Raw genomic sequence first — 12850 nt, forward strand, 5'->3', positions numbered from 1 at the left:
ATCTGGGGATCAGCTGCTAAAACTAATCTTAACACTCTTCAAGTCGCTCAAAACAAACTGGTTAAATTACTATTTCATTACGATTTCCTAACACCTTCAACTAAAATATATAAAGATACGAAAATACTTAACATTGAACAATCATACAAATACTATTCTTGCATACTTATAAGAAAAATTATAAATAAAGATGTACGTAGCACTTTAACTTTTACTAAAAAGAAAAATATACAAACAAAAATGTTGAGAAGTTCTAATGACCTAGTTCTACGCCCACCGAGAACAAATTACGGGAAAAGGAACATTACATATGAAAGTGTACAAATATATAATAAAATGCCCACAGTTATTAAAGAAGCTAAAAGCATCCTGAAGTTTAAAAAATTGCTAAAAAATTATTTACAAAATCTAAAAATATAATAAAAACAATTATCACAACTTCAAACAAAAATTATCATCTAAAATAATGAGTGGAAGTAATAACGTAAATGAAATAAATAAATAATAATTAAGAAATAGGTTGCAAAACAATAAAAAAAAACTACAAATTTATACATAAAAAAAATATACCTACAAAATATCAAAATAAAATTCTTAGTCTGCAAAAAAAAAAAAAAAATATTAAAAAAAAAAAACGTCAATTTAATATTATTTACATATGTATATGTTTAAAAGACCCTCACTTTAAATCAAAGTAATAACGTTAAAATAACTAGGAAATAGGTTACAAAATCTCAATAAAAAATAAATTAATTAATAAATAAAAACCTTAATTATATAATTTTAAAATCACACACATACGAGTAAATATATATTTCGCCTGGCCGCATCTAGTTTAACATTTGAAGATCTATGTATTTGTTTGTGTTTTGTCGCTTGCTGCTTTTGTTGCTTTTTTTTTTAATGCATAGTGACCGGTCTTACCATTGATGTAATGCGTTTCTACCCACTTTTTGGTTTTTGTAACGATATTGTATAATGAACTTTGTTTATTACCGACACGCTCGGCTAGAATTATTGTAAACTTGTAGATATTTAAAAATGTATTCTTTCTAATGTATTTCTCATATAAGTGAATTGTTAATTCTTATGAGAATAAATATCTTTGACCTGACCTGAAGTTCACCATCAGTTTACATATTTCTCGTAGATGTCGAGTAAACCGGTTGTATTATTATTATAATGTCCTTATTGTTATTTCTTGTACGACATGATAAAAACATTATAATAGCCTATACTTAGCGCGATATGACTGGTAAGAGCGTAACATTTGCTAAAAATGCCAACCCTTCAAAGGGCTATCAATACTCAACGCTCCAAATATTATCATAAACAATAATTTTAGAATACACTTACCTCCTAAACCTGTTCTAATGATTTTTAAGACAATATTAACATAAAATGATCGGAATTTAATCTTCTCCGATTTAGAATGAATAGAATTGATTCCGGGAGCAGTGCGGAGCGCATGTAGCCCCGAGGGACAGACGGATAGACTGCACCGTCAAACAAAACAAATGAATTGGAATTAAATTGTCGCTGGTAATCCCATTTGGGAAGACTGCAAAGGAGTTTACTTGATTACTTTGCGGGGACACTTTTTACATTTGTTATCCTAAGTTTAAAATTTTAAATTCCAAAATTTTAATCATCAACACAAGTAAAAGCCTAGTAGTCAGAGAATCGTTACTATAGATCCTATAGTAAAAAAGGTTATAATGATTTAATTTGTTACACTTAATTTATGCAAAATGTAAAAGATGAAATAAGTATAACTTTAAAAAAAAAGTATTAAGATATGAGGCGATGGAATAGCGTTCTGGAATAAGAACTTAACTTTCTTCTATATGGCGTGGAGAGTTTTGAAGAGAAGGAAATTTCGTAGACTTTTCATTTCTGTTCCGTTCTAAACAAAGAAAATTTCAAATGATACACGACAAAAAGCCTATTAAAGTAAAAACATTTTTAGCTCTAATTGCATGTTTAAGTGACAAAGAATACAAAAGAAAAATTTTCGACTTATCCGCGATTCGGTTCAAATGTTACAACAACGTAAACAAGAAATTAAGAACTCGACTTGTGAACGCTTAAATTTCTCTACGATAAGTTTTAAAACGATAAATTATAAAGTTCAACGTTGAGCGAGAAAAACAATGAGGAAAATGGGGTATGGAATCGTATAAAATTCTCTTACTTTGGTGGTTCGGTGGGAAGTACGGGGGGGGGGGGTGGGGGGGTGTTACATAATCTGTCGTCACGGATGATTGATGTCAGGCACGTCACAGTGTGCGTTACGTGATACGGTAAAACGCTGGATTTATACTTGTATAATGTGACAACATATTAGAAGAATTTTTCAGGATATTGGAATCGTATAAGCTTGTCTTTTGTAATCTTTATAAAAACTGTTATAATATTTAATAGTACTAGTAACTGTTTGATGGCTCATAACTTGAAATAAACTCTAAGTAAACGTTCATACTTTCAAATTCACATTGAAAACCATACATTCTTTTGTTTTTCAAAACATTTTAAATAAAGAAATTGCAGCAATTAGCCGATTACTAAAATAATAATAATTTTACATTTAAATTTAATGTAAAACTAATTAAGTTTCAGACTAAAAGAGTAAATCCTTGAAATAAAATATAGAAACATAATATAAAATACCAACAATAGTCGTTTATTTTTTGTTTATAGGTTTTAATGTTATAAGCTATTATAATAATCATCTTTCTACGGCGAATAGAAGGAAGAGTAGAATTACAAAATAAAAAAGAGGGTTTAAAAGTTTCTTGATAATTCCAAAAAATATAATACAAAACTTCCGCGTGCTTCTTTGCCCTTTGTCTCGTATTAAAATATAACCTATGTCCTATAATCTAATGTATATGTGTATATATTCTCCTGGTAAAAGACTTTTAAAATCGATATAGTTTTTTTTTGTTTTAGTTTTACCATTTAGCATTATTTAACAATGCAAATACCGAAATCCTTTGTCTTTTGAACATTAGTCTATATTTTAACATAAGCTGAAACAGTTGCGATGATTAATAAGGGAGTAACTAAATTAACATAAGGAAAGTTATAAAAACTATTTGCAGAATTGTAAACGATATTTTGAATTAAGATGAGTCTACAGTCGCGACGCTGTGATGGATTGCGCCAGCATCAGGTGCGGCAATCAATCATTCTTGGTTTTAATCAATTTATCCAGCCATCTATAAAATTGTATGAGATTTATTATTTCTTGTCCCTTTCGTGGCTAAGCGATAATCTAAAGTGTTAATTCATATGATGGATCGTTGTAAACGATATCTACTTTTACTGAGGTAGGTCACTTATCCAACTCAAAATTTGGAGCAGCCCTACTGGGGAAGCTTGACCTTGAAAGTCCAGTTGAACAACACTGCTTACAATCAGTTCTGTGTTCCTCGTGATGAGTAAAGTGACCAGAGCTCCTAGGGTGATTGGGTGTAGGGTTGGCTACGAGCTTTCGATGCTTCTGGTGTTTTATGTATCTATAATCTACGGCAATCGCTTATCATTACGCTTAGCCGTACGCTTATTTGGCGACTTATTTTTATAAAAAAAAACCATATGCACGATGCATTAGCATTTGAATGCTAGGCAAAGTTTATAGAGACAATGGTTTAATTATAAATAACTGATATAGTATATAACTGTACTGTAAGTAGGGGGTCCTACGGATGTTTACTACAGAGAAAGGCTGGAACTCAAGCATGCTGTTCTTTTCGCAAACATACTTGACCAATGAATTCTCTTGAAGAATTCAGGTATCCCTGTGAATATGCAAAAATGAAGAACACATTATTGAAACATGCAGGATTTTTTAAATTTTGCGCCAAAGATGCGTTGAATTTTTAACAAATTTTACATTTCAAAAGTGAAGTATATTCTTAGACTACTTTATAATTGTACACCGTTTACAACGTCACCGTTATACTTTTCAAAAAAAAAATGTTTTAATCAGCAACAACTGGCGAGCGTTTTGTATTGATCTAAGTCAATTAACTTCATCTTCACTCTTCTGTTTTCCTTCTCCTGCATGGAGAAAGAGGCCTATGCCCAGTTGTGGGATATTACAGGCTGAAGCGTGAACTAACTTCAATGAGTAGCGATATACATTAAAAATAATTTAGTATAAGGATAGCATTCGCCATAGCTATCATAATACTCGTCGATTATTTGTAAAAGGAAGTAAAGATATCATATTCATGTTAGTAATATAAGCAAAATACACGCGTCCATGGACAAACTCGTAGCGGTAACCTTAGAAAAACCAATCAACTTGTTTTACAAAAAAGTTATTGAATCCAGCCAAAATTGTTTTATAGTTTGCACGAATACGTTTTATACATAACTTGCCTTATAGAAGAAAAATGGTTTTTCAGTAAGTTAGTTTTAATGGGTTCTATCAACTTAGTCTATATGATCAATTTTAATAAATTATTAAGTTGGACTTTATATTACAACTAGCTGTGCCCGCGGCTTCGCCCGCGTTGTAATCAGTGTGTCACAAAGTGTTCCCGGTAAACTTCCAGTGAAAATCTCATCAACATCGGCTTAGCCGTTCCGTAAACTTTCCTCTTAAAGCCCTCTCTACATTGGTGAAACCGCATGAAAATCCGTTCAGTAGATTTTGAGGGAATCGATCACATACACTTTTGGGGACTTTGTTTTTTAATACACTAACCGTCGCCCGCGACTACGTCCGCGTGGTTATGAAGTTATGCATTACTATTACTATAAAGATTTTTAACGCAAATTATTTTTTATTTCAGTCACTTGAAATGCTTATCACACTGTGTAACTTTTTAAAAGGCACAATTTAGTATAATTTAATAATTATTTTTATAAAACCTCTCTATACACCACATTTTTAGTTTTATTTTCAAGCTGCAGTATAAATAATCTATTAGGCGAACTTATAGCTGCTGTATATGTTTCATACAAACTATCAACCCCAATTAAACCCCCTTAGCGTGGAATATCGCAAAATCCGTTCTTAGCGGACGTCTACTAACTATAATCTACCTCCTTGCCAAATTTCATCTCCATCCTGGATAGATAGACCATCGAGCGGTTTTCGAGTTCTTGTGATGAGTGAGTCAGTGACCTTCCTCTTTTATATATATATAGATTACGACGCATTATTTGGACACCTCCTCACTATCTATAGAGCATACATTTTAAATTTCAAGTCTCTTACTTCAAAAACATAACACTTTCATACAAACTTCCAACTCCCGTTTAACCCCTTAGAGGCCGAGTTTCATAAAATCCGTTCTTAACGGATGTTTACGTCTTATAAGGAGCCTACCTGCTAAATTTCAAGTTTGCGGCAATTATAGTTTCGGAGATTTCGTGATGAATGAGTCAAACTACCATCCCCCGTTTTAACCCCAAAAGGGAGTTGATTTCTAAATATACATTATTTGAACACCTTCTCACCATCTCTAGAGCATACATTTTAAATATCAAGCATCTTAATTCAAAAACATAGAACTTTCATACAAACTTCCAACCCCCGTTTTACCCCCTTAGGGCTCGAGTTTCGTAAAATCCGTTCTTAGCGGATGTCTATGCTCTATAAAGAACCTATCTGCCAAATTTCAAGTTTGTAGGTGTTATAGTTTCGGAGATTTCGTGATGAATGACCTTTCGCTTTTATATATATTATAGATTATATAGATGAATAATGGGCTCTACATACGAGTATACACAAATGTTCTAACTTCTATATAAGCAAAAAAACCATCACAGAACTGTTAGTACAAACCCACGTGTAGAACTTTCGAAGGCAACAAATTGGACCCTTCTTTATGGTGTTGATATCACGACCAGTTTTGTGTAAACGAAAATAAAGAAATGATGTATTTGATAAACAAAATATTGCAGTACGAATTTCGCCTCGCTAGCTAGTTGTCAATATATTTTTTCGCATACAAATTAATGTTCATTCTTGTGTTTAATGGAATGTATCTTTTACAATACTGTACGTATAATAAATTGTTAAATAAATAAATTTTGTTTTTAATACTACCCTTTTCTCGTAAAAATTGTTCAACAGCAACTTTCATAGTCATCCATTATCACCACATTTGCTCGAATATAAAGGTGACACTTCATTTTACTTCACCCAGCCCTTTTGTAAGGTTCCCTCTAAGTTTGCATAATAAATGTTCGCTTCTGTGCTCTTCATGCCCCTCTGAATATTCGCCGGATTAAGGAAAGGGTTATTGGAAAGCTTTACACACAATTCCGATGTTTTCAAAAGGTAAGCAATCTTGTATTCAAGACGACGATATATCCTCGATATTGGGTCTTATTGTGCTCTTATTATATTATACATTTCCTTTATATATATGCTCGTAATAATACAATAAGTATATAAGGCAGACAAGGCCACATGATTATTTTTTCCTAGCAATAATGTTACGAAACTTTAAAGCGATTTTTGTTAAAATATAATAAAACTGACATGTTTGACAAAAGACTGTTCTTCTATATGGGGAAGCAGTGAACTTTAATCCGCCAGGATTAAGCTTATCAGGCGTTTAAGATAAGACAGTCGGGAACAACGACACGAGAAGGTGCAACAAAGTATTTAAGCCTATAAAAAACTATACTTACAAAGTCAATATGCCACTTTGTTATAGAATAAATATGTTGTCATACAGACAGACGCAGTCGATTGTTCTTAAAGTAGCTACTCGTGTTTCAGGCAGCTAGCGACTGATATATAAATGCCTAATACCTGTGTTAATACTACATCCCGTCTGAAGTTAATAAGATAAGAAACAAAGTGCTTATTTAACCGACTTCAAAAAAGGAGGAGGTTACTTATATACATACATACGGACATATCATTATTATATATGTTCGGTGATAATTTCGTCGTTTATGAACCGATTTTGATTCTTTTTTTGTTGGAAAGGAGATATTATAAGTGTGGTACCATGATAAGGCAACTAGGATCTGATGAATCCCAGAGAAATCGAGGGAAACCCTCGAAAATTGTAGTAAAGACTAGTGCGTTTGTTAATTCTTTTCGTCTACTTACGTCGTACTACTTGTCGATGTAATTGAAGTCGGTATTTTTCGTTTGCGAGCAAACACAATTATTATTTTAGTAACTGCCGACGTATAAGATGGATGTTATAATTTTGAATTAAAATTGTAAAGTGTGAAATTTAATTTTTTATCCATTTCACAGCTTAGAAATTTTACGTTTCTTTTTCTGCGATGAGCGTCCATTTTCTATTCACTGGGACTCGTTAACCTAAATACCTACATAGAACTCGGGCACGGTAAATGTTCTTGTAATCACGACGAGTAGTCAGAGATTTTTCCTAATGAATTTTTTTAATATATAACTGAAACCTAGATTTTATACTTCGCAAGGGATTGAATTTTAGTTTTAACATTTGTATATTTGCTGTATACGTTCTGTTGTTATATTTTTTTATTATTCTCAATTTATTGCAAAATCATGTTTCATCTCTCTCTCATCATTCAATCATGCAAATCAATTTTAAGCGATTTAAATATATTTTTTTATACTTAATTGATTATTAAAATTTAATTTTGAAGTCAAATTATTACGGTACGTTTTTCCTGTTCAAATAATTGTGTTTGCTCGCAAAGTCGACTCAGTTAAATCGATAAGTAATACAACATAGGTAGACAAAAAATAATAAATACGCTTTATCAAAAATTACTCAAAAAGTAATCTTTAGATCTCGGTCAAATTTAAATGGCACCACAAGACACGTATCAGCTTTCGATTAAAATAAGAATCATCAAATCGGTTAACCCAGTGAAAAGTCATGCGGTATAATACAACGTAGGTCGACGAAAAATAAATAGTCAGAAAAATATGCAAACAAATATTATTACATAAAAAATATTATTACGTATAGCTTGAAAAGTACTAAAATTAAAATGGGACCATCTGACATGCACCATTTTTCGATTAAAACAAAACATCGAAATCTTTTCATCCAGTAGAAAGTTTTGAGGTAACATTCCTACATAGATTCACTCAGGTATGGTACGTATACTTTTGTTATAAAAACGTACATTTTTATACTTAGTACAAAATGTAGCACTCACAGCATGCACTTTGAGACTCTCGGTCCAGAGTTCGAAGTTACTCGTAATTTCGTGTGCTTAGCGACAGCATGGCTTACTGCGACGCGTAATTTCCTGAAACTTGCAAGTCTACAGCTGACACTTAAGCTCGTACTTTGTATTATGTTCCACGAAAAGTGTCTTAAATGTATTTACATAGAGTAAACTAGCTTTCTACTTGCAGCTGCGTCCGTGTAGATTGCGCTATTTTGGCTTTTCTGTTTTTTCCACTTAAAAACAATTCTACTGTTAAAAGATTTTTCAAAATCAACTGAGGTAGGGCACAGCAGGAATTTCCTGCTCAAAATATGGAGCAGCCCGACTGGGGTAGTACCTCGACCTTACAGAAGATCACAGCAAAATAATACTGTTTTCAATCAGTATTGTGTTCCTGTTGGTGAGTAAGGTGACCAGAGCTCCGGGGGGATTGGGGATTGGGTCGGCAACGCGCTTGCGATGCTTCTGGTGTTGCAGGTGTCTATAAGCTACGGTAATCGCTTACCATCAGGTGAGCCGTACGCTTGTTTGACAACCTAGTGACATAAAAAAAAAATCGGTCAGAAATATTTCGTCTTAATAAAAAATTAAAAAAATACTAAGATATTTTTATTATTATAGAGAAGCTAAAAATTACTGATGCCTGACCTCTGGGTCAGTAACAACTTAGAAGTATGTTATTTTATTTGATCAAGTCTTTACAGATAGTGTGGTAGGTGTATATGTTGCAGTCAGAACTCTTAACCAGTCAAAAGTACTATTGACTAGCGAAATCAGTCAAAAGTACTTTTGACTGGACAAGTTGGTCAAAAGTAGTTTTGACTGAAAATTATTGGTTATTAGTACTTTTGACTGCAAATTCGCGGTTAAAAATACTTTTGACTGACGCTCTCCGTCAAAAGTAGTTTTAACTGCAAAAAAACGTCAGTCAAAAGCACTATTAACTCGTTGGATGTGAATAAATTTAGTCAAATGATCCTGATAAACCATAATAAATTTATGCCCGCGATCTTCTTGCGACTGCATGTCAATCAGATCGACTTGGCGACAGCGACTGTTCATTTCAGTGTGCAGGATCAGTTTCTAAACCTGATCCATCCTTTTCTTGCTTTTCTTCCTTTGGCATACTTCGAACTTTGATAAATATATATTAATCATTTCTTTTGTAACATTAGCGTACTTTTTTGCCGTTTCATTCTTAAGTCTATCGCGACCAACATGTCCTATAGAAATATGAGCAGCATCAATAATGTCGTAGATTTCCTCAGCTGGCAAAAATATTTGACAGGTGCTGTGTTTGTAACTAATTTTTTTATACCACAAACTTCAATGTGTTAAAGCGTTGTAGTCAACTGTACTGTAATGGTGTTTCCTTTTCATTAACTTTCGCGTCTTCCACATCCATTGCAAACTTTTCAAATTTTTCTTTTGTCATCACATTGAAATAACTATCTTTCATATCTTCCATCGCTAAAATTCTTTGCAAAAAGCCTTCTTTCTTTTCGTAGTCACTCATTTTTGTTCTAATATCAGCACGTTCTCCACTAATAATTAGTAATATAAAAGTTTATATGTGCGTTTGTCGTTATTTTTATCGACCACCATAACTTTTTAAGAGTGTTGACTGATACAACCAGTCAAAACCACTTTTGACGGAATCATTTAGTCAAAAGTACTTTTAACCAGCTCCATTGGGCAAAAGTACTTTTAACTGTTATTTTAGTCAAAAGTATTATTGACTAAAGCAAACGGTCAAAAGTACTTCTGACTGATTTTGCTAGTCAATAGTGCTTTTGACTGGTTAAGAGTTTTGACTGCAACATATACATAGAAAAGATGGTATTGCTTGTATTTGTTCCTATACCTACAATAAAAACAAATTAAAGGACATTTTTCTCAAACAAATATGGAAAATGTATTCATAAATAGTTGATTTAGATTATTAAATTACTCCTATAAAGTAATTGGCGTGTTCAAATCAATTCTGTTTGACGAATAAATTTATTCAGCTCTCGAAAATCACAGAGAAAGTTTCAAGGGTTAAATAGCGAATAATTATTAAACAAGGCCCGCTTATCGACTTCATGAGTACCGGCTTAAACGAAATATTGCGGTCCTAGCTCCGTAGTCGCTTTCCCGTAAATAATTTTGAAATTACTTATTTCACTTCCTTTTTAACCGACTTCCAAAAAAGGAGGAGGTTCTCAATTCGACTGTATTTTTTTTTTTTTTATGTATGTTACATCAGAACTTTTGACCGGGTAGACCGATTTCGACAAATTTTGTTTTAATCGAAAGGTGGTGTGTGCCAATTGGTCCCATTTAAATTTATTTGAGATCTAACAACTACTTTTCGAGTTATATCTAATAATGCGTTTTTACTTGACGCTTTTTTCGTCGACCTACGTTGTATTATACCGCATAACTTTCTACTGGATGTACCGATTTTGATAATTCTTTTTTTGTTAGAAAGGGGATATCCCTAGTTTGGTACCGTGATAAGGAAACCAGGATCTGATGATGGGATCCTAGAGAAATCGAGGGAAACTCTCGAAAATCCGTAATAACTTTTTACTGGGTGTACCGATTTTGATAATTTTTAATTTAATCGAAAGCTGATGTTTATCATGTGGTCACATATAAATTTTATCGAGATCTAATAACTTCTTTTTGAGTAATCTTTGATAACGCGTAGTTACTTGACAATTTTTTCGTCGATCTACGTTGTATTACTACGATGTAATTGAAGTCGGTTTTTTTTTTCGTTTGCGAGCAAACACAATTATTTTCTGCGTAGCATTTTTATTTTATTTTTTAATTTTATCACTTTGTCTTATTTTAGGGATTTAGTCTTGTAGACGTAAATTTTTTATCGTCGAAGTTTCTCTTATTCTCAATTATGTTTTGATTTTTATTCAAAGTTCGTTTACCTGGTTGTTACTGATTTTCATTATTATTATTTTAAACTAGCAACTCGCCCCGGCTCCGCACGGGTCTTTAAAAAAAAAACAAAATTCATTAATATAAAAAAATATAATATCACGGAGTATATTTTGTGGTCTGTGTATAATATAGTCTAGTCACCCGGGGATGGTGTAGCTTCTCAACAGTAAAAGAGTTTTTCAAATAGGTTCAGTAGTTTCGGGGCCTATTTAATGCAAAAAAACAAACAATGAAATATTTCCTCTTTAATATAATTCTTTAATATGGCTAAATTTTTTTACTATAAAAAAGGCTTTTTCAGGGTGGAATTGAATAATATATTTGGTATTATTATTAAAATATTAATAATATATTAAATTATTAATAACATATTAGATTCCAGCCAACTGCTGGCTTTGAAATACTCAGGCCGAAGACGGGGAGCAGCGTCTTCGGTGTAACAAAGCACAGTCCCAGCGTGGTGACTATGGGCAAAACACTTAAGTTTACGCCATTTTTTTGCAATAACTTGTGGAGGCCTATGTCCAGCAGTGGACTCTGATGGGAAATGATTATATGCTGAATATATTCGAGGGATATTGGAATTGAAAATATATAGTCGAGGGTTCAACTTCCATTTACGACAAATATTGCTTCACATATCTTTTTCGACGTAATAACCATAATTTCAATAAATCTTAATAGTACCAACTACTAGATGCATAGAAAACCGCGTAAGAAATCTAGTAAATACTAATTACATTTTAACTAGAAGAAAGCATAACTCATAATTTCATTCAATGAAACCATGATACCACTTAAGCGAGCGACCGCTAACTGGAGAACAGCTTATGACTTATGATAGTATGTACTCGTAAATTGGTGTCAAAATGCCACTGGTATGATTAGGTCAGTGACCTGAGTTCGTGTTTAAGAGTAATGGGATCGCAATTACTTTAATCACCTTCGGGGTCTGGCTGGCTAGATAGTAGGCACAGTTTTTACCGACTTCTAAATTAAGGAATATTTTTTAGGCTTCATTTTTTATTTTTTGTATGTACGTTTGTATGTATTACGTTTATTTAGTAGTGTGTAAGACTATTTCATAGTAACATGGTCATGTTCGTATAATGAACTCTGGAAATAGTTAGGTTTCCCTAATGATTGTTTATAAATCATAAGTGATTTAAAATTGCTCCCGATAGTAACTTTGCAAAATTACAAACTACATAACAACTCTCTAGTTAATTTGCAAATTAAATTAAATTATGTTCCTTCCTGACTGATTAGACAAGGTTGTAATTGCACATTCTATCTAGTATTTAGTAGTAGGACCTCTTGTTAAATTTGGTTTTCATATACGAGTACGTAGGCGTATAAAACTTCTGTAAAACTATTTTATAAATAAATAGAAATGAATGAAAATTATCATGCAAGTGTAAAAACCGAAACAAATGAATTAATATATTTTATAAGCTTGTTTTAGTAAATCGAATGTATTCTTGTATGTGACTTATTATTTTAATATTGGATTTTATCGATCTCAAATAATTTTAACACGAGTTAAGTTGTTATTTTGTTTTAAAATTCTCTATTTTCTTTAAAAAAATTCCATCAATAATCCGCACAACTGAAATCGACCATACACCACACATTTATACAGAACGGACGGTTAAATAGATTCTACATTATTAGATTTTTTAAAATTATAACATTTCACTTTAATTACAATTCAAATTTGTTCTAGAACCAAAATTAATATCTATGTAATTAA

Source organism: Melitaea cinxia, chromosome 1 (assembly GCF_905220565.1).
Source record: "Melitaea cinxia chromosome 1, ilMelCinx1.1, whole genome shotgun sequence".
NCBI lineage: Eukaryota > Metazoa > Arthropoda > Insecta > Lepidoptera > Nymphalidae > Melitaea > Melitaea cinxia.